We start from the raw sequence: 14,101 nt of genomic DNA on the forward strand, positions 1-14,101 counted from the left end.
GTATATGAGTAACAGGACGTTTTTCAATGGCTAAAATCAATGGATAATGTCATTGCACAAGCAGTCAATTCTCTGCTTGGAAAGGTGGAATTCTGACATTTTTTTGCTTTTTCCTGCTCCTTTTAGCGTGCTAAAGAAGATTCAAAGAGGGTGAGTTGCTGTCTGTTTGCGTTCAGCCTATACCTTCAACCATTTCTGGTATATGACTAACATTACGGTTTTCAAAGGCTAAAATCAATGAATAAAGTTATTGCACAAAGAGTCATTTCTCTGCATGGAAAGGTGGAATTCTGAAATTTTTTGCTTTTTCCTGCTCCTTTTAGCATGCTAAAGAAGATTCAAAGAGGTTGAGCTGCTATCTGTTTGCTTTCAACCAATATCTTCAACCATTTCTGGTATATGAGTAACAGGATGTTTTTCAATGGCTAAAATCAATGAATAATGTCATTGCACAAACAGTCATTTCTCTGCTTGGAAAGGTGGAATTCTGAAATGTTTTGATTTTTCCTGCTCCTTTTAGCATGTTAAAGAAAATTCAAAGAGAGGGAGCTGCTATCTGTTTGCGTTCAGCCAATACCTTCAACCATTTCTGGTGTATGAGTGACAGCACGTTTTTCAATGGCTAAAATCAATGAATAAAGTTATTCCTAAAGAGTCATTTCTCTGCTTGGAAAGGTGGAATTCTGAAATATTTTGATTTTTCCTGCTCCTTTTAGCATGTTAAAGAAGATTCAAAGAGAGGTAGCTGCTATCTGTTTGCGTTCAGCCAATATCTTCAAACATTTCTGGTATATGAGTAACAGGACGTTCTTTAATGGCTAAAATCAATGAATAATGTTATTGCACAAACAGTCATTTCTCTGCTTTCAAAGGTGGAATTCTGAAATTTTTTGCTTCTTCCTGCTCTTTTTAGCATGCTAAATAAGATTCAAAGAGGGTGAGCTGCTATCTGTTTGCGTTCAGCCAATACCTACAACCATTTCTGGCATATGAGTAACAGTACGGTATTCAATGGCTAAAATGATTGAAAAATGTCATTACACAAACAGTCATTTCTCTGCTTGGAAAGGTGGAATTCTGAAATGTTTTGCTTTTTCCTGTTCCTTTTAGCATGCTAAAGAAGATTCAAAGAGGGAGAGCTGCTATCTGTTTGTGTTCAGCCAATACCTTCAACCATTTCTGGTATATGAGTATGAAGACGTTTATTCAAAGGCTAAAATCAATGAATAATGTTATTGCACCAACAGTCATTTCTATGCTTTGAAAGGTGGAATTCTGAAATGTTTTGCTTTTTCCTGCTCCTATTAGCATGCTAATGTAGATTCAAAGAGGGTGATCTGCTATCTGTTTGCATTCAGCCAATACCTTCAACCAATTCTGGTATATGAGTAACAGCACGTTTTTCAATGGCTAAAATCAATGAATAATGTCATTGCACAAGCAGTCAATTCTCTGCTTGAAAAGGTGGAATTCTGACATTTTTTTGCTTTTTCCTGCTCCTTTTAGCGTGCTAAAGTAGATTCAAAGAGGGTGAGTTGCTGTCTGTTTGCGTTTAGCCTATACCTTCAACCATTTCTGGTATATGAGTAACAGGACGGGTTTCAATGGCTAAAATCAATGAATAAAGTTATTGCACAAAGAGTCATTTCTCTGCATGCAAAGGTGGAATTCTGAAATTTTTTGCTTTTTCCTGCTCCTTTTGGCATGGTAAAGAAGATTCAAAGAGAGGGAGCTGCTATCTGTTTGCATTCAGCCAATACCTTCAACCATTTCTGGTATAAGAGTAACAGGACGTTCTTTAATGGCTAAAATCAATGAATAATGTTATTGCACAAACAGTCATTTCTCTGCTTTTAAAGGCGGAATTCTGAAATTTGTTTAATTTTTCCTGCTCCTTTTAGTGTGCTAAAGAAGATTCAAAGAGGGTGAGCTGCTGTCTGTTTGCGTTCAGCCAATACCTTCAACCAATTTTGGTATATGAGTATCAGCACGTTTTTTAATGGCTAAAATCAATGAATAATGTCATTGCACGAACAGTCATTTCTCTGCTTTGAAAGGTGGAAATCTGATTTTTTTTTTGCTTTTTCCTGTTCCTATTAGCATGCTAAAGAAGATTCAAAGAGGGTGAGCTGCTGTCTGTTTGCATTCAGCCAATACCTTCAACCAATTTTGGTATATGAGTATCAGCACGTTTTTTAATGGCTAAAATCAATGAATAATGTCATTGCACAAACAGTCATTTCTCTGCTTGGAAAGGTGGAATTCTGAATTTTTTTTGCTTTTTCATGCTTGTATTAGCATGTTAAAGAAGATTCAAAGAGGGTGAGCTGCTATCTGTTTGCGTTCAGCCAATACCTTCAACCATTTCTGGTGTTTGAGTGACAGCACATTTTTCAATGGCTAAAATCAATGAATGTCATTGCACAAACAGTCATTCCTCTGCTTTGAAAGGTGGAATTCTGAATTTTTTTGCTTTTTGTTGCTGCTTTTACTATGCTAAAGAAGATTCAAAGAGGGTGAGCTGCTATCTGTTTGTGTTCAGCCAATACCCTCAACCATTTCTGGTATATGAGTATCAAGACGTTTATTCAATGGCTAAAATCAATGAATAATGTTATTGCACAAACAGTCATTTCTATGCTTTGAAAGGTGGAATTCTGAAATGTTTTGCTTTTTCCTGCTCCTATTAGCATGCTAATGTAGATTCAAAGAGGGTGATCTGCTATCTGTTTGCGTTCAGCCAATACCTTCAAACAAATCTGGTATATGAGTAACAGGACATTTTTCAATGGCTAAAATCAATTAATAATGTCATTGCACAAACAGTCATTTCTCTGCTTGGAAAGGTGGCATTCTAAAAATTTTTTGCTTTTTCCTACTCCTTTTAGCATGCTAAAGAAGATTCAAAGAGGGTGAGATGCTATATGTTTACGTTAAGCCAGTACCTTCAACCATTTCTATTATATGAGTAACAGGACGTTTTTCAATGGCTAAAATCAATGAATAATGTCTTTGCACAAACAATCATTTCTCTGCTTGGAAAGGTGGAAATCTGATTTTTTTTTTGCTTTTTCCTGCTCCTATTAACATGATAAAGAAGATTCAAAGAGGGTGAGCTGATATCATTTTGCGTTCAGCCAATACCTTCAACCAATTCTTGTATATGAGTAACAGGACGTTTTTCAATGGCTAACATCAATGAATAATGTCGTTGCACAAACAGTCATTTCTCTGCTTGGAAAGGTGGAATTCTGAATTTTTTTTGCTTTTTCCTGCTCCTATTAGCATGCTAAAGAAGATGGAAAGACGGTGAGCTGCTATCTTTTTGCGTTCAGCCAATACCTTAAAAAAATTCTGGTATATGAGTAACAGGACGTTTTTCAATGGCTAAAATCAATAAATAATGTCATTGCACAAACAGTCATTTTTCTGCTTTGAAAGGTGGAATTCTGAATTTTTTTGCTTTTTAAAGCTCTTTTTAGCATGCTAAAGAAGATTCAATGAGGGTGAGTTGCTGTCTGCTTGCATTAAGAAAATACCTTCAACCATTTCTGATATATGAGTAACAGGACGTTTTTCAATGGCTAAAATCAATGAATAATTTCTTTGCACAATCAGTCATTTCTCTGCTTGGAAAGATGGAATTTTGAAATTTTTTTGCTCTTTCCTGCTCCTTTTAGCATGCTAAAGAAGATTCAAAGAGGGTGAGTTGATGTCTGCTTGCGTTCAGCCAATAACTTCAACTATTTCTGTTATATGAGTAACAGGACGGTTTTCAGTGGCTAAAATCAATGAATAATGTCATTGCACAAAGAGATATTTCTCTGCTTGGGAAGGTGGCATTCTGAAATTTTTTGCTTTTTCCTGCTCCTTTTAGCATGCTAAGAAGATTGAAAGAGGGAGAGCTGCTATCTGTTTGTGTTCAGCCAATACCTTCAACCATTTCTGGTATATGAGTAACAGGATGATTTTCAATGGCTAAAATCAATGAATAATGTCATTGCACAAACAGTTATTTCTCTGCTTGGAAAGGTGGCATTCTAAACATGTTTTGCTTTTTCCTACTCCTTTTAGCATGCTAAAGAAGATTCAAAGAGGGTGAGCTGCTATCTGTTTACATTAAGCCAATACCTTCAACCATTTCTGGTATATGAGTAACAGGACGTTTTTCAATGGCTAAAATCAATGAATAATGTCTCTGCACAAACCGTCATTTCTCTGCTTTGAAAAGTGGAAATCTGATTTTTTTTTCTTTTTCCTGCTCCTATTAGCATGCTAAAGAAGATTCAAAGAGGGTGAGCTGCTATCTGTTTGCGTTCAGCCAATACCTTCACCCATTTCTGCCATATGAGTAACAGTACATTTTTCAATGGCTAAAATCAATGAATAATGTCATTGCACAGTCAATTCTCTGCTTGGAAAGGTGGAATTCTGATTTTTTTTTGCTTTTTCCTGTTCCTTTTAGCGTGCTAAAGAAGATTCAAAGAGGATGAGTTGCTGTCTGTTTGCGTTCAGCCAATACCTTCAACCATTTCTGGCATATGATTAACAGGACATTTTTCCATGGCTAAAATCAATGAATAATGTCATTGCACAATCAGTCATTTCTCTGCTTTGAAAGGTGGAATTCTAAAAATGTTTGCTTTTTCTTGCTCTTTTTAGCATGCTAAAGAAGTTTCAAAGAGTGTTAGTTGCTATATGTTTGCGTTCAGCCAATACCTTCAACGATTTCTGGTATATGAGTAACAGGACAGTTTTCAATGGCTAAAATCAATGAATAATGTAATTGAACAAACAATCATTACTCTGCAAGGAAAGGTGGAATTCTGAAATTTTTTTTGCTTTTTCCTGCTCCTTTTGGCGTGCTAAAGAAGATTCAAAGAGGGTGATTTGCTATCTGTTTGCGTTCAGCCTATACCTTCAACCATTTCTGGTATATGAGTAACAGGACGGTTTTCAATGGCTAAAATCAATGAATAAAGTTATTCCTAAAGAGTCATTTCTCTGCTTGGAAAGGTGGAATTCTGAAATGTTTTGATTTTTCCTGCTCCTTTTAGCATGTTAAAGAAGATTCAAAGAGAGGTAGCTGCTATCTGTTTGCGTTCAGCCAATATCTTCAACCATTTCTGGTATATGAGTAACAGGACGTTCTTTAATGGCTAAAATCAATGAATAATGTTATTGCACAAACTGTCATTTCTCTGCTTTCAAAGGTGGAATTCTGAAATTTTTTGCTTTTTCCTGCTCTTTTTAGCATGCTAAATAAGATTCAAAGAGGGTGAGCTGCTATCTGTTTGCGTTGAGCCAATACCTACAACCATTTCTGGCATATGAGTAACAGAACGGTATTCAATGGCTAAAATGATTGAAAAATGTCATTACACAAACAGTCATTTCTCTGCTTAGAAAGGTGGAATTCTGAAATGTTTTGCTTTTTCCTCCTCTTTTTAGCATGCTAAAGAAGATTCAAAGTGGGTGAGCTGATATCTGTTTGCGTTTCGACAATACCTTCAACCATTTCTGGTATATGAGTAACAGGACGGTTTTCAAGGGCTGAAATCAATGAATAATGTCATTGCACAAACAGTCATTTCTCTGCTTGGATTGGTGGAATTCTGAAATTTTTTGCTTTTTCCTGCTCCTTTTAGCATGCTAAAGAGGATTCAAAGAGGGTGAGCTGCTATCTGTTTGCATTCAGCCATTACCTTGAACCATTTCTGGTATTTGAGTAAGAGGACGGTATTCAATGGCTAAAATGAAAGAACAATGTCATTGCACAAGCAGTCATTTCTCTGCTTGGAAAGGTGGAATTCTGAAATTTTTTGCTTTTTCCTGCTCCTTTTAGCATGCTAAAGAAAATTCAAAGAGGGTGAACTGCTATCTGTTTGCGCTCAGGCAATACCTTCATCCATTTCTGGTATATGAGTAACAGGACGTTTTTCAATGGCTAAAATCAATGAATAATGTCATTGCACAAGCAGTCAATTCTCTGCTTGGAAAGGTGGAATTCTGACATTTTTTTGCTTTTTCCTGCTCCTTTTGGCGTGCTAAAGAAGATTCAAAGAGGGTGAGTTGCTGTCTGTTTGCGTTCAGCCTATACCTTCAACCATTTCTGGTATATGAGTAACAGGACGGTTTTCAAAGGCTAAAATCAATGAATAAAGTTATTGCACAAAGAGTCATTTCTCTGCATGGAAAGGTGGAATTCTGAAATTTTTTGCTTTTTCCTGCTCCTTTTAGCATGCTAAAGAAGATTCAAAGAGGTTGAGCTGCTATCTGTTTGCTTTCAACCAATATCTTCAACCATTTCTGGTATATGAGTAACAGGATGTTTTTCAATGGCTAAAATCAATGAATAATGTCATTGCACAAACAGTCATTTCTCTGCTTGGAAAGGTGGAATTCTGAAATGTTTTGATTTTTCCTGCTCCTTTTAGCATGTTAAAGAAAATTCAAAGAGAGGGAGCTGCTATCTGTTTGCGTTCAGCCAATACCTTCAACCATTTCTGGTGTATGAGTGACAGCACGTTTTTCAATGGCTAAAATCAATGAATAAAGTTATTCCTAAAGAGTCATTTCTCTGCTTGGAAAGGTGGAATTCTGAAATATTTTGATTTTTCCTGCTCCTTTTAGCATGTTAAAGAAGATTCAAAGAGAGGTAGCTGCTATCTGTTTGCGTTCAGCCAATATCTTCAAACATTTCTGGTATATGAGTAACAGGACGTTCTTTAATGGCTAAAATCAATGAATAATGTTATTGCACAAACAGTCATTTCTCTGCTTTCAAAGGTGGCATTCTGAAATTTTTTGCTTCTTCCTGCTCTTTTTAGCATGCTAAATAAGATTCAAAGAGGGTGAGCTGCTATCTGTTTGCGTTCAGCCAATACCTACAACCATTTCTGGCATATGAGTAACAGTACGGAATTCAATGGCTAAAATGATTGAAAAATGTCATTACACAAACAGTCATTTCTCTGCTTGGAAAGGTGGAATTCTGAAATGTTTTGCTTTTTCCTGTTCCTTTTAGCATGCTAAAGAAGATTCAAAGAGGGAGAGCTGCTATCTGTTTGTGTTCAGCCAATACCTTCAACCATTTCTGGTATATGAGTATCAAGACGTTTATTCAATGGCTAAAATCAATGAATAATGTTATTGCACCAACAGTCATTTCTATGCTTTGAAAGGTGGAATTCTGAAATGTTTTGCTTTTTCCTGCTCCTATTAGCATGCTAATGTAGATTCAAAGAGGGTGATCTGCTATCTGTTTGCATTCAGAAAATACCTTCAACCAATTCTGGTATATGAGTAACAGCACGTTTTTCAATGGCTAAAATCAATGAATAATGTCATTGCACAAGCAGTCAATTCTCTGCTTGAAAAGGTGGAATTCTGACATTTTTTTGCTTTTTCCTGCTCCTTTTAGCGTGCTAAAGTAGATTCAAAGAGGGTGAGTTGCTGTCTGTTTGTGTTTAGCCTATACCTTCAACCATTTCTGGTATATGAGTAACAGGACGGTTTTCAATGGCTAAAATCAATGAATAAAGTTATTGCACAAAGAGTCATTTCTCTGCATGCAAAGGTGGAATTCTGAAATTTTTTGCTTTTTCCTGCTCCTTTTGGCATGGTAAAGAAGATTCAAAGAGAGGGAGCTGCTATCTGTTTGCATTCAGCCAATACCTTCAACCATTTCTGGTATAAGAGTAACAGGACGTTCTTTAATGGCTAAAATCAATAAATAATGTTATTGCACAAACAGTCATTTCTCTGCTTTTAAAGGCGGAATTCTGAAATTTTTTTAATTTTTCCTGCTCCTTTTAGTGTGCTAAAGAAGATTCAAAGAGGGTGAGCTGCTGTCTGTTTGCGTTCAGCCAATACCTTCAACCAATTTTGGTATATGAGTATCAGCACGTTTTTTAATGGCTAAAATCAATGAATAATGTCATTGCACGAACAGTCATTTCTCTGCTTTGAAAGGTGGAAATCTGATTTTTTTTTTGCTTTTTCCTGTTCCTATTAGCATGCTAAAGAAGATTCAAAGAGGGTGAGCTGCTGTCTGTTTGCATTCAGCCAATACCTTCAACCAATTTTGGTATATGAGTATCAGCACGTTTTTTAATGGCTAAAATCAATGAATAATGTCATTGCACAAACAGTCATTTCTCTGCTTGGAAAGGTGGAATTCTGAATTTTTTTTGCTTTTTCATGCTCGTATTAGCATGTTAAAGAAGATTCAAAGAGGGTGAGCTGCTATCTGTTTGCGTTCAGCCAATACCTTCAACCATTTCTGGTGTATGAGTGACAGCACATTTTTCAATGGCTAAAATCAATGAATGTCATTGCACAAACAGTCATTCCTCTGCTTTGAAAGGTGGAATTCTGAATTTTTTTGCTTTTTGCTGCTCCTTTTACTATGCTAAAGAAGATTCAAAGAGGGTGAGCTGCTATCTGTTTGTGTTCAGCCAATACCTTCAACCATTTCTGGTATATGAGTATCAAGACGTTTATTCAATGGCTAAAATCAATGAATAATGTTATTGCACCAACAGTCATTTCTATGCTTTGAAAGGTGGAATTCTGAAATGTTTTGCTTTTTCCTGCTCCTATTAGCATGCTAATGTAGATTCAAAGAGGGTGATCTGCTATCTGCTTGCGTTCAGCCAATACCTTCAAACAAATCTGGTATATGAGTAACAGGACATTTTTCAATGGCTAAAATCAATGAATAATGTCATTGCACAAACAGTTATTTCTCTGCTTGGAAAGGTGGCATTCTAAAAATTTTTTGCTTTTTCCTACTCCTTTTAGCATGCTAAAGAAGATTCAAAGAGGGTGAGCTGCTATATGTTTACGTTAAGCGAGTACCTTCAACCATTTCTGTTATATGAGTAACAGGACGTTTTTCAATGGCTAAAATCAATGAATAATGTCTTTGCACAAACAATCATTTCTCTGCTTGGAAAGGTGGAAATCTGATTTTTTTTTTGCTTTTTCCTGCTCCTATTAACATGATAAAGAAGATTCAAAGAGGGTGAGCTGATATCATTTTGCGTTCAGCCAATACCTTCAACCAATTCTTGTATATGAGTAACAGGACGTTTTTCAATGGCTAACATCAATGAATAATGTCGTTGCACAAACAGTCATTTCTCTGCTTGGAAAGGTGGAATTCTGAATTTTTTTTTGCTTTTTCCTACTCCTATTAGCATGCTAAAGAAGATGGAAAGACGGTGAGCTGCTATCTTTTTGCGTTCAGCCAATACCTTAAAAAAATTCTGGTATATGAGTAACAGGATGTTTTTCAATGGCTAAAATCAATAAATAATGTCATTGCACAAACAGTCATTTTTCTGCTTTGAAAGGTGGAATTCTGAATTTTTTTGCTTTTTAAAGCTCTTTTTAGCATGCTAAAGAAGATTCAATGAGGGTGAGTTGCTGTCTGCTTGCATTAAGAAAATACCTTCAACCATTTCTGATATATGAGTAACAGGACGTTTTTCAATGGCTAAAATCAATGAATAATTTCTTTGCACAATCAGTCATTTCTCTGCTTGGAAAGATGGAATTCTGAAATTTTTTTGCTCTTTCCTGCTCCTTTTAGCATGCTAAAGAAGATTCAAAGAGGGTGAGTTGATGACTGCTTGCGTTCAGCCAATAACTTCAACTATTTCTGTTATATGAGTAACAGGACGGTTTTCAGTGGCTAAAATCAATGAATAATGTCATTGCACAAAGAGATATTTCTCTGCTTGGAAAGGTGGCATTCTGAAATTTTTTGCTTTTTCCTGCTCCTTTTAGCATGCTAAGAAGATTGAAAGAGGGAGAGCTGCTATCTGTTTGTGTTCAGCCAATACCTTCAACCATTTCTGGTATATGAGTAACAGGATGATTTTCAATGGCTAAAATCAATGAATAATGTCATTGCACAAACAGTTATTTCTCTGCTTGGAAAGGTGGCATTCTAAACATGTTTTGCTTTTTCCTACTCCTTTTAGCATGCTAAAGAAGATTCAAAGAGAGTGAGCTGCTATCTGTTTACATTAAGCCAATACCTTCAACCATTTCTGGTATATGAGTAACAGGACGTTTTTCAATGGCTAAAATCAATGAATAATGTCTTTGCACAAACCGTCATTTCTCTGCTTTGAAAGGTGGAAATCTGATTTTTTTTCTTTTTCCTGCTCCTATTAGCATGCTAAAGAAGATTCAAAGAGGGTGAGCTGCTATCTGTTTGCGTTCAGCCAATACCTTCACCCATTTCTGCCATATGAGTAACAGTACGTTTTTCAATGGCTAAAATCAATGAATAATGTCATTGCACAAACAGTCAATTCTCTGCTTGGAAAGGTGGAATTCTGATTATTTTTTGCTTTTTCCTGTTCCTTTTAGCGTGCTAAAGAAGATTCAAAGAGGATGAGTTGCTGTCTGTTTGCGTTCAGCCAATACCTTCAACCATTTCTGGCATATGATTAACAGGACATTTTTCCATGGCTAAAATCAATGAATAATGTCATTGCACAATCAGTCATTTCTCTGCTTTGAAAGGTGGAATTCTAAAAATGTTTGCTTTTTCTTGCTCTTTTTAGCATGCTAAAGAAGTTTCAAAGAGTGTTAGTTGCTATATGTTTGCGTTCAGCCAATACCTTCAACGATTTCTGGTATATGAGTAACAGGACGGTTTTCAATGGCTAAAATCAATGAATAATGTAATTGAACAAACAATCATTACTCTGCAAGGAAAGGTGGAATTCTGAAATTTTTTTTGCTTTTTCCTGCTCCTTTTGGCGTGCTAAAGAAGATTCAAAGAGGGTGATTTGCTATCTGTTTGCGTTCAGCCTATACCTTCAACCATTTCTGGTATATGAGTAACAGGACGGTTTTCAATGGCTAAAATCAATGAATAAAGTTATTCCTAAAGAGTCATTTCTCTGCTTGGAAAGGAGGAATTCTGAAATGTTTTGATTTTTCCTGCTCCTTTTAGCATGTTAAAGAAGATTCAAAGAGAGGTAGCTACTATCTGTTTGCGTTCAGCCAATATCTTCAACCATTTCTGGTATATGAGTAACAGGACGTTCTTTAATGGCTAAAATCAATGAATAATGTTATTGCACAAACTGTCATTTCTCTGCTTTCAAAGGTGGAATTCTGAAATTTTTTGCTTTTTCCTGCTCTTTTTAGCATGCTAAATAAGATTCAAAGAGGGTGAGCTGCTATCTGTTTGCGTTCAGCCAATACCTACAACCATTTCTGGCATATGAGTAACAGTACGGTATTCAATGGCTAAAATGATTGAAAAATGTCATTACACAAACAGTCATTTCTCTGCTTGGAAAGGTGGAATTCTGAAATGTTTTGCTTTTTCCTGCTCCTTTTAGCATGCTAAAGAAGATTCAAAGAGGGAGAGCTGCTATCTGTTTGTGTTCAGCCAATACCTTCAACCTTTTCTGGTATATGAGTATCAAGACGTTTATTCAATGGCTAAAATCAATGAATAATGTTATTGCACCAACAGTCATTTCTCTGCTTTGAAAGGTGGAATTCTGAAATTTTTTGCTTTTTCCTGCTCCTATTAGCATGTTAATGTAGATTCAAAGAGGGTGATCTGCTATCTGTTTGCGTTCAGCCAATACCTTCAACCAATTCTGGTATATGAGTAACAGGACATTTTTCAATAGCTAAAATCAATGAATAATGTCATTGCACAAACAGTCACTTCTCTGCTTGGAAAGGTGGAATTCTAAAAATTTTTTGCTTTTTCCTACTCCTTTTAGCATGCTAAAGAAGATTCAAAGAGGGTGAGCTGCTATATGTTTACGTTAAGCCAGTACCTTCAACCATTTCTGTTATATGAGTAACAGGACGTTTTTCAATGGCTAAAATCAATGAATAATGTCTTTGCACAAACAATCATTTCTCTGCTTGGAAAGGTGGAAATCTGAAATATTTTTGCTTTTTCCTGCTCCTATTAGCATGGTAACGAAGATTCAAAGAGGGTGAGCTGCTATCTTTTTGCGTTCAGCCAATAACTTCAACCAATTCTGGTATATGAGTAATAGGACGTTTTTCAATGGCAAACATCAATGAATAATGTCATTGCACAAATAGTCATTTCTCTGCTTGGAAAGGTGGAATTCTGATTTTTTTTTTGCTTTTTCCTGCTCCTATTAGCATGCTAAAGAAGATTCAAAGAGGTTGAGCTGCTTTCTTTTTGCGTTCAGCCAATACCTTCAACCATTTGTGGTATAAGAGTAACAGGACGTTCTTTAATGGCTAAAATCAATGAATAATGTTATTGCACAAACAGTCATTTCTCTGCTTTGAAAGGTGGAAATCTGATTTTTTTTTGCTTTTTCCTGCTCCTATTAGCATGCTAAAGAAGATTCAAAGAGGGTGAGCTGCTGTCTGTTTGCATTCAGCCAATACCTTCAACCAATTTTGGTATATGAGTATCAGCACGTTTTTTAATGGCTAAAATCAATGAATAATATCATTGCACAGTCATTTCTCTGCTTGGAAAGGTGGAATTCTGATTTTTTTTTGCTTTTTCATGCTCGTATTAGCATGCTAAAGAAGATTCAAAGAGGGTGAGCTGCTATCTGTTTGCGTTCAGCCAATACCTTCAACCATTTCTGGTGTATGAGTGACAGCACGTTTTTCAAGGGCTAAAATCAATGAATGTCATTGCACTAACAGTCATTCCTCTGCTTTGAAAGGTGGAATTCTGAAATGTTTTGATTTTTCCTGCTCCTTTTAGCATGTTAAAGAAAATTCAAAGAGAGGGATCTGCTATCTGTTTGCGTTCAGCCAATACCTTCAACCATTTCTGGTGTATGAGTGACAGCACGTTTTTCAATGGCTAAAATCAATGAATGTCATTGCACAAACAGTCATTCCTCTGCTTTGAAAGGTGGAATTCTGAAATTTTTTGCTTTTTGCTGCTCCTTTTTTCTATGCTAAAGAAGATTCAAAGAGGGTGAGCTGCTATCTGTTTGCATTCAGCCAATACCTTCAAGCATTCCTGGTGTATCAGTAACAGGACGGTTTATAATGGCTAAAATGAATGAATATAGTCATTGCACAAACATTCAAATCTCTGCTTAGAAAGGTGGAATTCTGAAATGTTTTGCTTTTTCCTCCTCTTTTTAGCATGCTAAAGAAGATTCAAAGAGGGTGAGCTGATATCTGTTTGCGTTTCGACAATACCTTCAACCATTTCTGGTATATGAGTAACAGGACGGTTTTCAAGGGCTGAAATCAATGAATAATGTCATTGCACAAACAGTCATTTCTCTACTTGGATTGGTGGAATTCTGAAATTTTTTGCTTTTTCCTGCTCCTTTTAGCATGCTAAAGAAGATTCAAAGAGGGTGAGCTGCTATCTGTTTGCATTCAGCCATTACCTTGAACCATTTCTGGTATTTGAGTAAGAGGACGGTATTAAATGGCTAAAATGAAAGAACAATGTCATTGCACAAGCAGTCATTTCTCTGCTTGGAAAGGTGGAATTCTGAAATTTTTTGCTTTTTCCTGCTCCTTTAAGCATGCTAAAGAAGATTCAAAGAGGTTGATCTGCTATCTGTTTGCGTTCAGCCCATACCTTCAACCAATTCTGGTATATGAGTAACAGGACATTTTTCAATGGCTAAAATCAATGAATAATGTCATTGCACAAACATTCATTTCTCTGCTTGGAAAGGTGGAATTCTAAAAATTTTTTGCTTTTTCCTTCTCTTTTTAGCATGCTAAAGAAGATTCAAAGAGGGTGAGCTGCTATATGTTTACGTTAAGCCAGTACCTTCAACCATTTCTGTTATATGAGTAACAGGACGTTTTTCAATGGCTAAAATCAATGAATAATGTCTTTGGACAAACAATCATTTCTCTGCTTGGAAAGGTGGAAATCTCAAATATTTTTGCTTTTTCCTGCTCCTATTAGCATGATAACGAAGATTCAAAGAGGGTGAGCTGCTATCTTTTTGCGTTCAGCCAATACCTTCAACCAATTCTGGTATATGAGTAATAGGACGTTTTTCAATGGCAAACATCATTGAATAATGTCATTGCACAAACTGTCATTTCTCTGCTTGGAAAGGTGGAATTCTGA

The sequence above is a fragment of the Phyllobates terribilis genome, unplaced genomic scaffold (assembly GCF_046119375.1).
Source record: "Phyllobates terribilis strain yellow unplaced genomic scaffold, ASM4611937v1 Scaffold_11__3_contigs__length_659146591, whole genome shotgun sequence".
Taxonomy (NCBI): Eukaryota; Metazoa; Chordata; class Amphibia; order Anura; family Dendrobatidae; genus Phyllobates; species Phyllobates terribilis.